The sequence below is a fragment of the Mustela erminea genome, chromosome 1 (assembly GCF_009829155.1).
Source record: "Mustela erminea isolate mMusErm1 chromosome 1, mMusErm1.Pri, whole genome shotgun sequence".
Lineage (NCBI taxonomy): Eukaryota > Metazoa > Chordata > Mammalia > Carnivora > Mustelidae > Mustela > Mustela erminea.
In genome coordinates, this window is record NC_045614.1 from 139,279,531 (window position 1) to 139,294,038 (window position 14,508).

The 14,508-nt window shown below is 38.7% G+C and overlaps 1 protein-coding gene and 1 pseudogene across 1 annotated transcript in view; one reads left to right on the forward strand and one right to left on the reverse strand.

Moving 5' to 3' along the window:
* Positions 1–14,508, reverse strand: part of KCNAB1 (potassium voltage-gated channel subfamily A member regulatory beta subunit 1) — a 389,892-nt gene that overhangs the window by 336,105 nt on the left and 39,279 nt on the right. The window lies entirely within an intron of this gene.
* LOC116591262 lies at positions 6,446–7,387 on the forward strand (annotated as a pseudogene).

The window sequence follows — 14,508 nt, forward strand, 5'->3', positions numbered from 1 at the left end:
ATTGAAAATAGAAGGAGAGATTAAAAGCTTCCAGGACAAACAAAAACTGAAAGAATTTGCAAATACCAAGCCAGCTCTACAGGAAATATTGAAAGGGGTCCTCTAAGCAAAGAGAGAGCCTACAAGTGGTAGATCAGAAAGGAACAGAGACCATATACAGTAACAGTCAACTTACAGGCAATACAATGGCACTAAATTCATATCTCTCAATAGTTACCCTGAATGTTAATGGGCTAAATGCCCCTGTCAAAAGACACAGGGTATCAGAATGGATAAAAAAACAAAACCCATCTATATGTTGCCTCCAAGAAACTCATTTTAAGCCCGAAGACACCTCCAGATTTAAAGTGAGGGGGAGGAAAAGAATTTACCATGCTAATGGACATCAGAAGAAAGCAGGAGTGGCAATCCTTATATCAGATCAATTAGATTTTAAGCCAAAGACTATAATAAGAGATGAGGAAGGACACTATATCATACTCAAAGGGTCTGTCCAACAAGAAGATTTAACAATTTTAAATATCTATGCCCCCAACGTGGGAGCAGCCAACTATATAAACCAATTAATAACAAAATCAAAGAAACACATCAACAATAATACAATAATAGTAGGGGACTTTAACACTCCCCTCACTGAAATGGACAGATCATCCAAGCAAAAGATCAGCAAGGAAATAAAGGCCTTAAACGACACACTGGACCAGATGGACATCACAGATATATTCAGAATATTTCATCCCAAAGCAACAGAATACACATTCTTCTCTAGTGCACATGGAACATTCTCCAGAATAGATCACATCCTCGGTCCTAAATCAGGACTCAACCGGTATCAAAAGATTGGGATCATTCCCTGCATATTTTCAGACCACAATGCTCTAAAGCTAGAACTCAACCACAAAAGGAAGTTTGGAAAGAACCCAAATACATGGAGACTAAACAGCATCCTTCTAAAGAATGAATGGGTCAACCGGGAAATTAAAGAAGAATTGAAAAAAAATCATGGAAACAAATGATAATGAAACTACAACGGTTCAAAATCTGTGGGACACAACAAAGGCAGTCCTGAGAGGAAAATATATAGCGGTACAAGCCTTTCTCAAGAAACAAGAAAGGTCTCAGGTACACAACCTAACCCTACACCTAAAGGAGCTGGAGAAAGAACAAGAAAGAAACCCTAAGCCCAGCAGGAGAAGAGAAATCATAAAGATCAGAGCAGAAATCAATGAAATAGAAACCAAAAAAACAATAGAACAAATCAACGAAACTAGGAGCTGGTTCTTTGAAAGAATTAATAAAATTGATAAACCCCTGGCCCGACTTATCAAAAAGAAAAGAGAAAGGACCCAAATAAATAAAATCATGAATGAAAGAGGAGAGATCACAACTAACACCAAAGAAATACAAACTATTATAAGAACATACTATGAGCAACTCTACGCCAATAAATTTGACAATCTGGAAGAAATGGATGCATTCCTAGAAACATATAAACTACCACAACTGAACCAGGAAGAAATAGAAAGCCTGAACAGACCCATAACCAGTAAGGAGATTGAAACAGTCATTAAAAATCTCCAAACAAACAAAAGCCCAGGGCCAGACGGCTTCCCGGGGGAATTCTACCAAACATTTAAAGAAGAACTAATTCCTATTCTCCTGAAACTGTTCCAAAAAATAGAAATGGAAGGAAAACTTCCAAACTCATTTTATGAGGCCAGCATCACCTTGATCCTAAAACCAGACAAGGATCCCACCAAAAAAGAGAGCTATAGACCGATATCCTTGATGAACACAGATGCGAAAATACTCAACAAAATACTAGCCAATAGGATTCAACAGTACATTAAAAAGATTATTCACCACGACCAAGTGGGATTTATTCCAGGGCTGCAAGGTTGGTTCAACATCCGCAAATCAGTCAATGTGATACAACACATCAATAAAAGAAAGAACAAGAACCATATGATACTCTCAATAGATGCTGAAAAAGCATTTGACAAAGTACAGCATCCCTTCCTGATCAAAACTCTTCAAAGTGTAGGGATAGAGGGCACATACCTCAATATCATCAAAGCCATCTATGAAAAACCCACCGCAAATATCATTCTGAATGGAGAAAAACTGAAAGCTTTTCCGCTAAGGTCAGGAACACGGCAGGGATGTCCATTATCACCACTGCTATTCAACATAGTACTAGAGGTCCTAGCCTCAGCAATCAGACAACAAAAGGAAATTAAAGGCATCCAAATCGGCAAAGAAGAAGTCAAATTATCACTCTTCGCAGATGATATGATACTATATGTGGAAAACCCAAAAGACTCCACTCCAAAACTGCTAGAACTTATACAGGAATTCAGTAAAGTGTCAGGATATAAAATCAATGCACAGAAATCAGTTGCATTTCTCTACACCAACAGCAAGACAGAAGAAAGAGAAATTAAGGAGTCAATCCCATTTACAATTGCACCCAAAACCATAAGATACCTAGGAATAAACCTAACCAAAGAGACACAGAATCTATACTCAGAAAACTATAAAGTACTCATGAAAGAAATTGAGGAAGACACAAAGAAATGGAAAAATGTTCCATGCTCCTGGATTGGAAGAATAAATATTGTGAAAATGTCTATGCTACCTAAAGCAATCTACACATTTAATGCAATTCCTATCAAAGTACCATCCATCTTTTTCAAAGAAATGGAACAAATAATGCTAAAATTTATATGGAACCAGAAAAGACCTCGAATAGCCAAAGGGATATTGAAAAAGAAAGCCAACGTTGGTGGCATCACAATTCCGGACTTCAAGCTCTATTACAAAGCTGTCGTCATCAAGACAGCATGGTACTGGCACAAAAACAGACACATAGATCAATGGAACAGAATAGAGAGCCCAGAAATAGACCCTCAACTCTATGGTCAACTAATCTTCGACAAAGCAGGAAAGAATGTCCAATGGCAAAAAGACAGCCTCTTCAATAAATGGTGCTGGGAAAATTGGACAGCCACATGCAGAAAAATGAAATTGGACCATTTCCTTACACCACACACAAAAATAGACTCAAAATGGATGAAGGACCTCAATGTGCGAAAGGAATCCATCAAAATCCTTGAGGAGAACACAGGCAGCAACCTCTTTGACCTCAACCGCAGCAACATCTTCCTAGGAACAACGCAAAAGGCAAGGGAAGCAAGGGCAAAAATGAACTATTGGGATTTCATCAAGATCAAAAGCTTTTGCACAGCAAAGGAAACAGTTAACAAAATCAAAAGACAACTGACAGAATGGGAGAAGATATTTGCAAATGACATATCAGATAAAGGACTAGTGTCCAGAATCTATAAAGAACTTAGCAAACTCAACACCCAAAGAACAAATAATCCTGAATCAAGAAATGGGCAGAGGACATGAACAGACATTTCTGCAAAGAAGACATCCAGATGGCCAACAGACACATGAAAAAGTGCTCCATGTCACTCGGCATCAGGGAAATACAAATCAAAACCACAATGAGATATCACCTCACACCAGTCAGAATGGCTAAAATCAACAAGTCAGGAAATGACAGATGCTGGCGAGGATGCGGAGAAAGGGGAACCCTCCTACACTGTTGGTGGGAATGCAAGCTGGTGCAGCCACTCTGGAAAACAGCATGGAGGTTCCTCAAAATGTTGAAAATAGAACTGCCCTATGACCCAGCAATTGCACTATTGGGTATTTACCCTAAGGATACAAACGTAGTGATCCAAAGGGGCACATGCACCCGAATGTTTATAGCAGCAATGTCCACAATAGCCAAACTATGGAAAGAACCTAGATGTCCATCAACAGATGAATGGATCAAGAAGATGTGGTATATATACACAATGGAATACTATGCAGCCATCAAAAGAAATGAAATCTTGCCATTTGCGACAACATGGATGGAACTAGAGCGTATCATGCTTAGCGAAATAAGTCAAGCAGAGAAAGACAACTATCATATGATCTCCTTGATATGAGGAAGTGGTGATGCAACATGGGGGCTTAAGTGGGTAGGAGAAGAATCAATGAAACAAGATGGGATTGGGAGGGAGACAAACCATAAGTGACTTTTAATCTCACAAAACAAACTGAGGGTTGCTGGGGGGAGGGGGTTTGGGAGAAGGGGGTGGGATTATGGACATTGGGGAGGGTATGTGCTTTGGTGAGTGCTGTGAAGTGTGTAAACCTGGTGATTCACAGACCTGTACCCCTGGGGATAGAGTATTATGCCTCCATCAGAAAGGATGAATACCCAACTTTTGTAGCAACATGGACAGGACTGGAAGAGATTATGCTGAGTGAAATAAGTCAAGCAGAGAGAGTCAATTATCATATGGTTTCACTTATTTGTGGAGCATAACAAATAGCATGGAGGACATGGGGACTTAGAGTGGAGAAGGGAGTTGGGGGAAATTGGAAGGGGAGGTGAATCATGAGAGACTATGGACTCTGAAAAACAATCTGAGGGTTTTGAAGGGACGGGGGGTGGGAGGTTGGGGTACCAGGTGGTGGGTATTATAGAGGGCACGGATTGCATGGAGCACGGGGTGTGGTGCAAAAATAATGAATACTGTTATGCTGGAAATAAAAAAAATAATAATAAAATAAAAAAATTTAAAAAATAAATAAATAAATAAATAACTTAAAAAAAAAAAAAATAGTACCAAACTGAAACCAACAATACATTTAAAAAATCATTCACCATGATAAAGTGGGATTTCTTCCTAGGTTACAAACAAGTGTTGCTCAATATTCACAAATCAATCAACATGAAATATCACATTAACCAAAGAAAGGACAAAAACCATATGACCATTTAAGTAGATGAAAAAAAAAAAAAAGCACTTGACAAAGTATCCATTCATGATTTAAAAAAACCTTCAACAAAATAGGTTTAGAGGGAATACACCTCAACATAATAAGGGCCTTACATGAAAAACCAACAGCGAACATCATACTCCTTAGTGAAGAGCTGAAAAGCTCTGATTTTCCCCTAATGTCAGGAATAAAACAAGGATGTCCACTCTCACCACTTCTTTTAAACACAGTACTAGAAGTCCTACCCACAGCAATCAGACATCAAAAATAAATAAAAGACACCCAAATCAGTAAGGAAGAAATAAAACTTTCACAATTTGTAGATAACATTATACTACATAAAGCAAAATTCAAAGGAACACACATGCCTCTGTGTTTATGGCAACATTATTTACAATAGCTAAGATATGGAAAGAGCCCAAGTGTCCATTAATAGAAGAATGGATAAAGATGTGGTGTGTGTGTGTGTATACACACACAATGGAATATTAAGCAGCCATAGAAATGAAATTTTGCCATTTACTACAGTATGGATAGAGCTAGAGAGTATGATGCTAAGCAAAATAAACCAGAGAAAGATAAATACCATATGATTTCACTCATATGTGGAATTTAGGAAACAAAACAAATGAGCGGAGGTGGGAGGAGGGAAGAGAGACAAATCAAAAACAGATTCTTTTTTTTTTTTTTTAAAGATTTTATTTAGTTATTTGACACAGTGAGGGAGGGAACACAAACAGAGGGAGAGGGAGAAGCAGGCTTCCCCCCGAGCAGGGAGCCCAATGCAGGGCTTGATCCCTGGACCCTGGGATCATGACCTGAGGCAAAGGCATATGCTTAATGACTGAGCCACCCAGGCACCCGCAAAAAACAGACTCTTAACTATAGAGAACAAACTGATGGTTAACAGAGGTGTGAAATAGGTGTTGAGAGTACACTTATCTTGATGAGCACTAAGTAATACATGGAAGTGTTGAGTCACTATATTGTGCACCTGAAATGAATACAACACTGTAAGTTAACCACGCTGAAATTAAAAATTTTTAAATTAAAAACCTTAAAAAATTATGGGGCACCTGGGTGGCTCTGTGGGTTAAGGCCTCTGTCTTCAGCTCAGGTCATGATCCCAGGGTCCTGGGATCAAGCCCCGAGTCAGGCTCTCTGCTCAGCGGGGAGCCTGCTTTCTCTTCTCTCTGCCTGCCTCTTTGCCTACTTGTGCTCTCTGTCTGTCAAATAAATAAATAAAATCTTTTAAAAATAAAATAAAATTCTACCTAAGAATAACAGAACACCTACCCATTCTTTTCAAGCACCGAAGGAACAAAGGAATATGTATCAAGATGATCATATTCAAGACTATTAAAAAAATCCCAATAACTTTTTAAAAATTCAAATCATATTAAAATATGTTCTTTAGTCCCATTGGTATAAAATTAGAAATTAATAACAGTGAGATTTCTAGAATATCCTCAAAGACTTGTGCGAGATTGCTAATGGCAACTTGAAATTCCCAAATACCTACCAAAAGGTGAATAAGCACCCCTTCTGCCCATGGACACCGCTGAGTAAACATTGTTAAGTCTCCCCTCCCATCGCTGTCATGTCTAAGTCAGAGTCTCTCAAACAGCCTAGCTGTGGAAGCTCTTCATTGGAGGTCTGAGCTTTGAAACAACAGATGAGAGTCTGAGGAGCCATTCTGAGCAATGGAGAAGACTTACGGGCCGTGTGGTAATGAGAGATCCAAACACCAAGTGCTCCAAAGGCTTTGGGTTTGTCACATATGCCACTGTGGAGGAGGTGGATGCAGCCATGAATGCAAGGCCACACAAGGTGATGGAAGAGTTGTGGAACCAAAGAGGTCTGTCTCAAGAGAACATTCTCAAAGACCTGGTAAAAGATTTTTGTTGGTGGCATGAAAGAAGACTGAAGAACATCATCTAAGAGATTCTTTCAAACAGTGTGGGAACATCAAAGTGATTGAGATCGCGACTGGCCGAGGTAGTGGCAAAAAGAGGGGTTTTACTTTTGTAACATTTGATGACCATGACTCTGTAGACAAGATTGCCATTCAAAAATACAATACTATGAATGGCCACAACTGTGAGGTAAGGAAAGCGCCATCTCAGCAAGAGATGGCTAGTGCTTCATCCAGCCAGAGAGGTCAAAGTGGTTCTGGAAAGTTCAGTGGTGGTCGTGGAGATGGTTTTTGTGGGAATGACAACTTTGGTCGTGGAGGAAACTTCAGTGGTCAAGGTGGCTTTGGTGGCAGTTGAGGTGGTGCTGGATATGATGGCACTGGGGATGGCTATAATGAATTTGGTAATGATGGAAGCAACTTTGGAAGTGGTGGAAGCTATAATGATTTTGGCAATTACATCAATCAATCATCAAGTTTTGGACCCATGAAAGGAGGAAATTTTGGAGGCAGAAGCTCTGGCCCTTATGGTGGTGGGAGCCAATACTTTCCCAAGCCACAAAACCAAGGTGACTATGATGGTTCCAGCAGCAGCAGTAGCTACAGCAGTGGCAGAAGGTTTTAATTACTGCCAGGAAACAGCTTACCAGGAGAGTAGAGCCAGAGAAGTGACAGGGAAGCTACAGGTTACAAGAGATTTGTGAACTCAGCCAAGCATAGTGGTGGCAGGGACTAGCTTTTCCTTCTCTTCAAATTCAGTCCCTTGTCTGGGAGGCTTTCCTCAGCTAGCACTTAGAATTGTGTCTCTGGCTCTCTCTGTTTCTGAAGATGCCATTAAATGAGAGAGGAAACGCACAGAAAATTAGGGAAAACAAAAATGCAGCAAAGAAGACATGTTTTAGACAATACTTGTATGTATGGGCAAAAAACACAAGGACTATATTTTTGGCTAATTGTATAACAGGTTATTTTAGTTTCTGTTCTGTGCAAAGTGTAAAGCATTCCAACAAAGGGTTTAAATGTAGATTTATTTTTTTGCATCCATGCTGTTGATTGCTAAATGTAACAGTCTGATCATGATGCTGAATAAATGTGTCTTTTTAAAAAAACTGAATAAGCAGATTGCAATATATCTATACACTGGAGTACTATTCAACAATAAAAAGAATGAAGATGAAACCATATGATACTTGACTGTCTCTGCTTGACTTATTTCACTCAGCATAATCTCTTCCAGTCCCATCCATGTTGATACAAAAGTTGGGTATGCATCCTTTCTGATGCAGGTGTAATACTCCATTATATATATGGACCATATCTTCTTTATCCATTCCTCTGTTGAAGGGCATCTTGGTCCTTTCCACAGTCTGGCGACTGTGGTCATTGCTGCTATGAACGTTGGGGGTACAGGTGGCCCTTCTTTTCACCACATCTGTATCTTTGGGGTAAATACCCAGTAATGTAATTGCAGGGTCATAGAGTAACCTTATTTTTAATTTCTTAAGGAATCTCCACATTGTTTTCCAAAGTGGCTTCACAAACTTGTATTCCCACCAACTTGTGGAGCATAAGGAGACAGTGGGAGATGGAGAGGAGAAGTGAGTTGGGGGAAATCAGAGGGGGAGATAAACTATGAGAGACTGTGGACTCTGAGAAACAAACTGAGGGTTTTGGAGGTGAGCGTGGTAGGGAGTTGGGTGAGCCTGGTGGTGGGTATTAAGGAGGGCACGTATTACATGGAGCATTGGGTGTGGTGCATAAACAATGAATTTTGGAACACTAAAAAAATTTTTAATTAAATTTTTTAAAAAATCATGACACACAGTTTTTAGACTCTTACCCAATGAAGGACTTTGTAATCTGAGATTGTATTTAGATTTTTCACTAGAGCCAAAGATGGACTAGCTAAATAATCAAATCAATATATTTTATAGAAATTAAATGAATACACATAAAACTACAATTAAAATGTCAACTGAAAAATATTTATAATCTACATTTTTATAATTAACAGATGTTTTCATTAACTTTTTATGTAGTTGAAATATTTGTCAAATTATTGAAATTTTTAGTTTGACAGTAAAGACTTTTCTGATAAATTTAAAAGATATAATTGTTTTTTCAAATGTAATTACATCATTTTATTTTCAAAGATTTTAAGTAGTAAATAAAGAAGCTTATGTCACTGGTTTCTAAGGTGAATAAAATAAATTTGGACACTAAAAGAAAAAAAAAGAATGAAGTTGAGCTATATACATAGATGAATCTCAAAATAATTTTGCTGAGTCAAAAAAGCCAGACCAAAAAAAGAATATACACTCTATGATTCCATTTACATGAAGTTTTAGGAAATTCAAACTAATCTAAAGTTATAGAAAGCAGATCAGTGATTACTTGAGGATGGAGAAGAGGGTTATGGAGGAAGAACCTTCTAAAGGAATGAAGCTCTAACTGTAAAACTTCAGACATTAGCCATCTGGAAGGGAAGACATTTGAGGATTCAGGGTTCTTTTCCTTCTCTTCAAATTCAGTCCCTTGTCTGGGAGGCTTTCCTCAGCTAGCACTTAGAATTGTGTCTCTGGCTCTCTCTGTTTCTGAAGATGCCATTAAATGAGAGAGGAAACGCACAGAAAATTAGGGAAAACAAAAATGCAGCAAAAGCAAATGTCATGAACAGCTGTAGTTCTTCATTTAGGTTTATTTCTGTGGCACAAGGAAGATATTAGCAAAGATGTAGAGAAGGGGGAACACTGTTGGTGGAAATACAAGCTGGTACTGCCACTCTGGAAAACAATATAGAGGTTCCTCAAGATGTTAAAATAGAGCTACCCTATGGCCCAAAACTTGCATTTCTAGGTATTTATCAAAAAGATACAGATATAATGAAAAGAAGGGGCACACGCACCCTGACGGTCATAGCAGCAATGTTCACAATAGCCAAACTGTGGAAGGAGCCCAGATGTCCTTCAACAGATGAATGGGTAAAGAAGATGTGATTCATATATACAATGGAATAGTACTCAGCCATCAGAAAGGATGAATACCAACCATTTGCATCGACATGGATGGAACTGGAGGGGATTATGCTAAGTGAAAAAGTCAAGTAGAGAAAGACAATTATCATATGGTTTCACTCATATGTGGAACATAAGGAATCGGACAGAGGGACCATAGGAGATGGGAGGGAAAACTGAATGTGAAGAAATCAGAGAAGGGAGAGAAACCATGGGAGACTCTGGACTTGGGGAAACAAACTGAGGATTCCAGAAAGGAGGAGGGTGGGGGGATGGGGTGACCGGGTGATGGAGATTGAGGGCATGTGTTGTGAATGAGCACTGGGTGTTACACACAACTAATGAATCGTTGAACACTACATCAAAAACTAATGATGTACTATATGTTGGCTAACTGAACATAATAATTTTTAAAATTATTTTTAAATTTTTTAAAATTTAAAATTTAGTTACTTATAAAATTTAAAAATTTTAAAAATTGGTTTTTAATTCATTTTCCTTATACGACAGTAACTGTAAGAGTCCAGACACATTTTGTCAACCCTTGATTATGAATTGCCCCACTTACAATAATTGCATTATGTGTCTCTAAATTGGAGTCATAAAAATGTGGGGGTTACATACAGGTTTTACTAAGAGCAGCCAGTTTGAAGAACAAAAGATGAGGAGCATTTAATAATACCTCATGCAAGGAAGATGGACTCATCTTCAAATGAAACTCAAGCCCCAGTGCAGGAATGGTGCTGCTAAGAAAGCACTGGCCCTGAGCTGGGAACTCAGTTTCTTTGCAAAGATTGAATCACTAGGTTCCCTGGTGACTGATCACAAAATCATAAGGTGCTGACATCTGAAATCCATGAAACTCATAATGGTGCTGAGGGATGGGGCAAACACTCACTCGACCAGCTGTCCCCATGGGGTCCTTCTCAACGTTCCCGATCTAATGCTTGGAGGTGCCTCCTCTGGGATCTAACCAGTACGTATTCATTTCTACAAGTCAATTACAAGCAAATCCATCTTTTATGCAAATCTTGAGCAAGCACAGAAGTTCTCAAGGTATGAACCTCTCTGTGTCTGAGTTCCAGAGGAGGCATGACTCTGTATCACTTCTCTACTGTGTGTTTTAATTATTAAAAACCATTTTCAAAGTGCTTTCCTCTTTCCTAGCCATCCCCTTATGTGGTCCTTACACAGCCCTGTAATGACAGCAAGGCCAGTATAACTGTTCCCATTTTACAGAGAAAGAATCAGGCTCAGGGAGGTTGAGTGGTTTGCCTTTCATCTCACAACAAGCTGGCAGACACCTAACTGTTCAGCAAATGACAGCAATTTACTCTTTAATTCATCTTTGTTCCTTATAAATGATGCCAGTATTGAGAAATAGGCTAAACTGATTCTTTCTTCTACTTTTTGAAGTTGCTTATGTTATCATGTTGTGTGAGGAACATGTCAACGTCTATAAATGAAGAATAAAATTATACATAAATCTAAGCTTTTTGTGTCTAACAAAGAATTTTAAAAAATCACAATCTATAGCTCCTAGTAGAAGAAAGAGACAGGAAGGCATTTAGAAATAGTTTGCAACCGTACTGAGGATGGACAGGCAGTGGGAGAGGAGGCAAAAGGAAGAGGGACTTTCAAACACCCAAGGAAGTTGCTAGAGAAAACCAGCTAACACAAAGCAGGGAAAGTGAGGTGGCAAACTTTGGAGAACTCCCCAGGATTGAAGCTTTTGATGAATGAGTCAACACAGCTCATATACTAATTATAGTTGGGCTTCTTTAGTATGCTTGTACGTATTTTCCTGAAATAAAAAAGCATTTTTTTTCTAAAGATTTTATTTATTTATTTGACAGAGAGAAATCACAAGTAGATGGAGAGGCAGGCAGAGAGAGAGAGAGAGGGAAGCAAGCTTCCTGCTGAGCAGAGAGCCCAATGCGGGACTCGATCCCAGGACCCTGAGATCATGACCTGAGCCGAAGGCAGCGGCTTAACCCACTGAGCCACCCAGGTGCCCCTAAAAAAGCATTTTAAAATTGTTGTTTTTATAGTTCTTTTGGCTTTTATTATTTACTTAAACCCTTTGTCTGTCCAAAGACTTCTTGATTTCAACATTATTATTAAACCTGGGAGAGATTTGATTGGTGATTTATTTTGTAAAGGAACAAGACTGTGCTCCCCTCTGCCCCAAAAAGAGATCTTCTGGGTCCACAACGGGTCCCCTATTGCCCATCTGTCTGGGAGACTGATGCTTCCTAACCTGTCCCTGCACAGTATAAAGCAGGTGCCATTGTGAATTTTTAACTAACAACTACTGGAAACAAGAAGCTTTCCTTTTCCTGAATTTCATGACTGTATCCATTTAACCATACCTTCATTTTTTTTAAACTAGCGATTTAAATAGTAGAAAGATAGAGAAAGGCGAACCTAAAAGATTAAAGGGGAAAGAAGCTTTTCATAACTTATCAATACATGAGCACCAGCCCCAGGATCCTTTTAATAAAACACTGGGTTTAGCAATGTTGTGGCAAAGCACATACCAACCATAACAACAATGTTCTGTCCTTGTGGGGGAACATGGAGCTCCTGACCCACCATCTGCTGTTTCTTCCAGCACCGCCGATGGATCACTGCTTACTCACACACGTTCTTGCAGAGATGGAGGAAAGACTATACTCTGAGATGGCTGCCTGGATTTAGGATTTAGATTTAGGGTTGGCCCGCATCATGGGACAAGTTGACTGGACTGCACAGGGACTGTGATAGGTCCTGACTCCTCAGTCTCATGATCCCATCAGCTGAGCTTCAACAAGTCTACCTTACCCAAAGTGTATTATAAGTTCCTGATCAGAAACAGAGCCTGAGAATGTGTCTGATAAAGGGACCATTCAACATGATCATTCAACATGTACAGAAGAAAAGTGTATCCTGGGATTTCTCTTGGGACAGGGCAAGTTTCAGAGCCAAGGGGCTTTCTCAGCTAACTCTAGCCACAGCTGCCAGAGGCCTCCACCTGCCAAGGCTTGGCCAGTCTCGGATGCTCCTGAGAACTTATCCACCCCTAGAGGCCAGGGAGGCCTCTGGAGAGAAGTGGTCATAACTGTCTGTCTGATATTTTCCCAAATCACTCAGAAAATAATAAATTATGTCCACCTGCAGGGAAACAGCTTGGCCTCCAGGGCCTCAGGGTGCAGCACAAGAGAAAAATGCAAAATGGTACTTATAGTTGAAACATCATTAAAGTCTGTTTACACATTTTCAAACATACGTTGTTAAATATTTTTTAAAAAGAAAGCTTCAGAACAGCATGAAGCATATTATCCCATGAATGCAAATTTTAAAATGTTTATTTAAATTAGTAGAAGCACAGGGAAAAAATATGAAAGAATATGCCATAAACTATTTTAAAATTATGACCAAATTATGAAAGACTTTCTTTTTCTAAATTGTACACTTCTGAATAATTTTGTCTACTACGAGCATACATTTTTTTTTGAAAACAGAAGACAAGAATGAGTCTTTTAAATCAAGTCAAGCCTTGGAAGAATATTTAATAACATGGAAATTTTTCATGAAAAAAAAATCAGATAATATAACAGTATATCGAGTATGGTATTGATTTCTTAATATGTGTAAATATTGATAGTAAAGAACACTAAAAGCAAATCCTTTAAAATGCAAAAGTAAGTAATTTCTGGGTGAATGAATTGAAGGTGATTTTTATTATTTATTTTTCTAGAATTAAGATATTCATAATCGGGGGGGAGCAGTGGAAACACAATAAGATAAACCATAAAAGTAGAGTAAATAACTCTGACAACAAACATATCTAGGGAAATTGGGAAAAGACTTATCTAAGTCTTATCTAAGTAGGTGATGCCCATGAGATGCCTAAAGTATTAATAGAAATAATTAATAGAGTAATTAATAGAGTAAATAACTCTGACAACAAACATATCTAGGGAAATTGGGAAAAGACTTATCTAAGTCTTATCTAAGTAGGTGATGCCCATGAGATGCCTAAAGTATTAATAGAAATAATTAATAGAGTAATTAATAGAGTAAATAACTCTGACAACAAACATATCTAGGGAAATTGGGAAAAGACTTATCTAAGTCTTATCTAAGTAGGTGATGCCCATGAGATGCCTGAAGTATTAATAGAAATTCACAAAGGGAATGGCAGAAATTCTTTCTCAGAGGGAACTATGTACAAACTAGGTACAAACTATGACATTGTTGCAAAAAAGAGAGTGAGTGATGTAGTCAGGAAATGTCATGTGAGCTTATGAAGGGGGTAGGAGTGAAACTGATAAGAAATTAAACTATAAGGTGGGGCCCAATGAAGGAGCACTTTGGATGCTGTGCTGAAGAATCTGGAATTGAATCTGTAAGCCAAGGAAGCCACTGATGGATTTAATGTAGGGAAATGACGTGATTTGATTGGCTTTGAATTCACTGGCTTCACTATGAATGATGTCAAACACAGGAAGACTGAAGCAAGATGGATAAGGCTTTGCAGTGGTAAGGCATGAAATAATGAGGATGAAGCTAGATTCAAGAGATCATTAGAAAGTCAAATAGATAGGCCTTACTGACTTATCAGATGCACGTGGGACAGTGTAGGGGAAGGATGAGTCCAGCAGGATGCCCAGGTTGCTGATCTGAGCGATTTTGTACTTCATGGTATTCTCTTCCAAGAAATAGAATGGAGGGAGTTCAAGATGGAGAGTG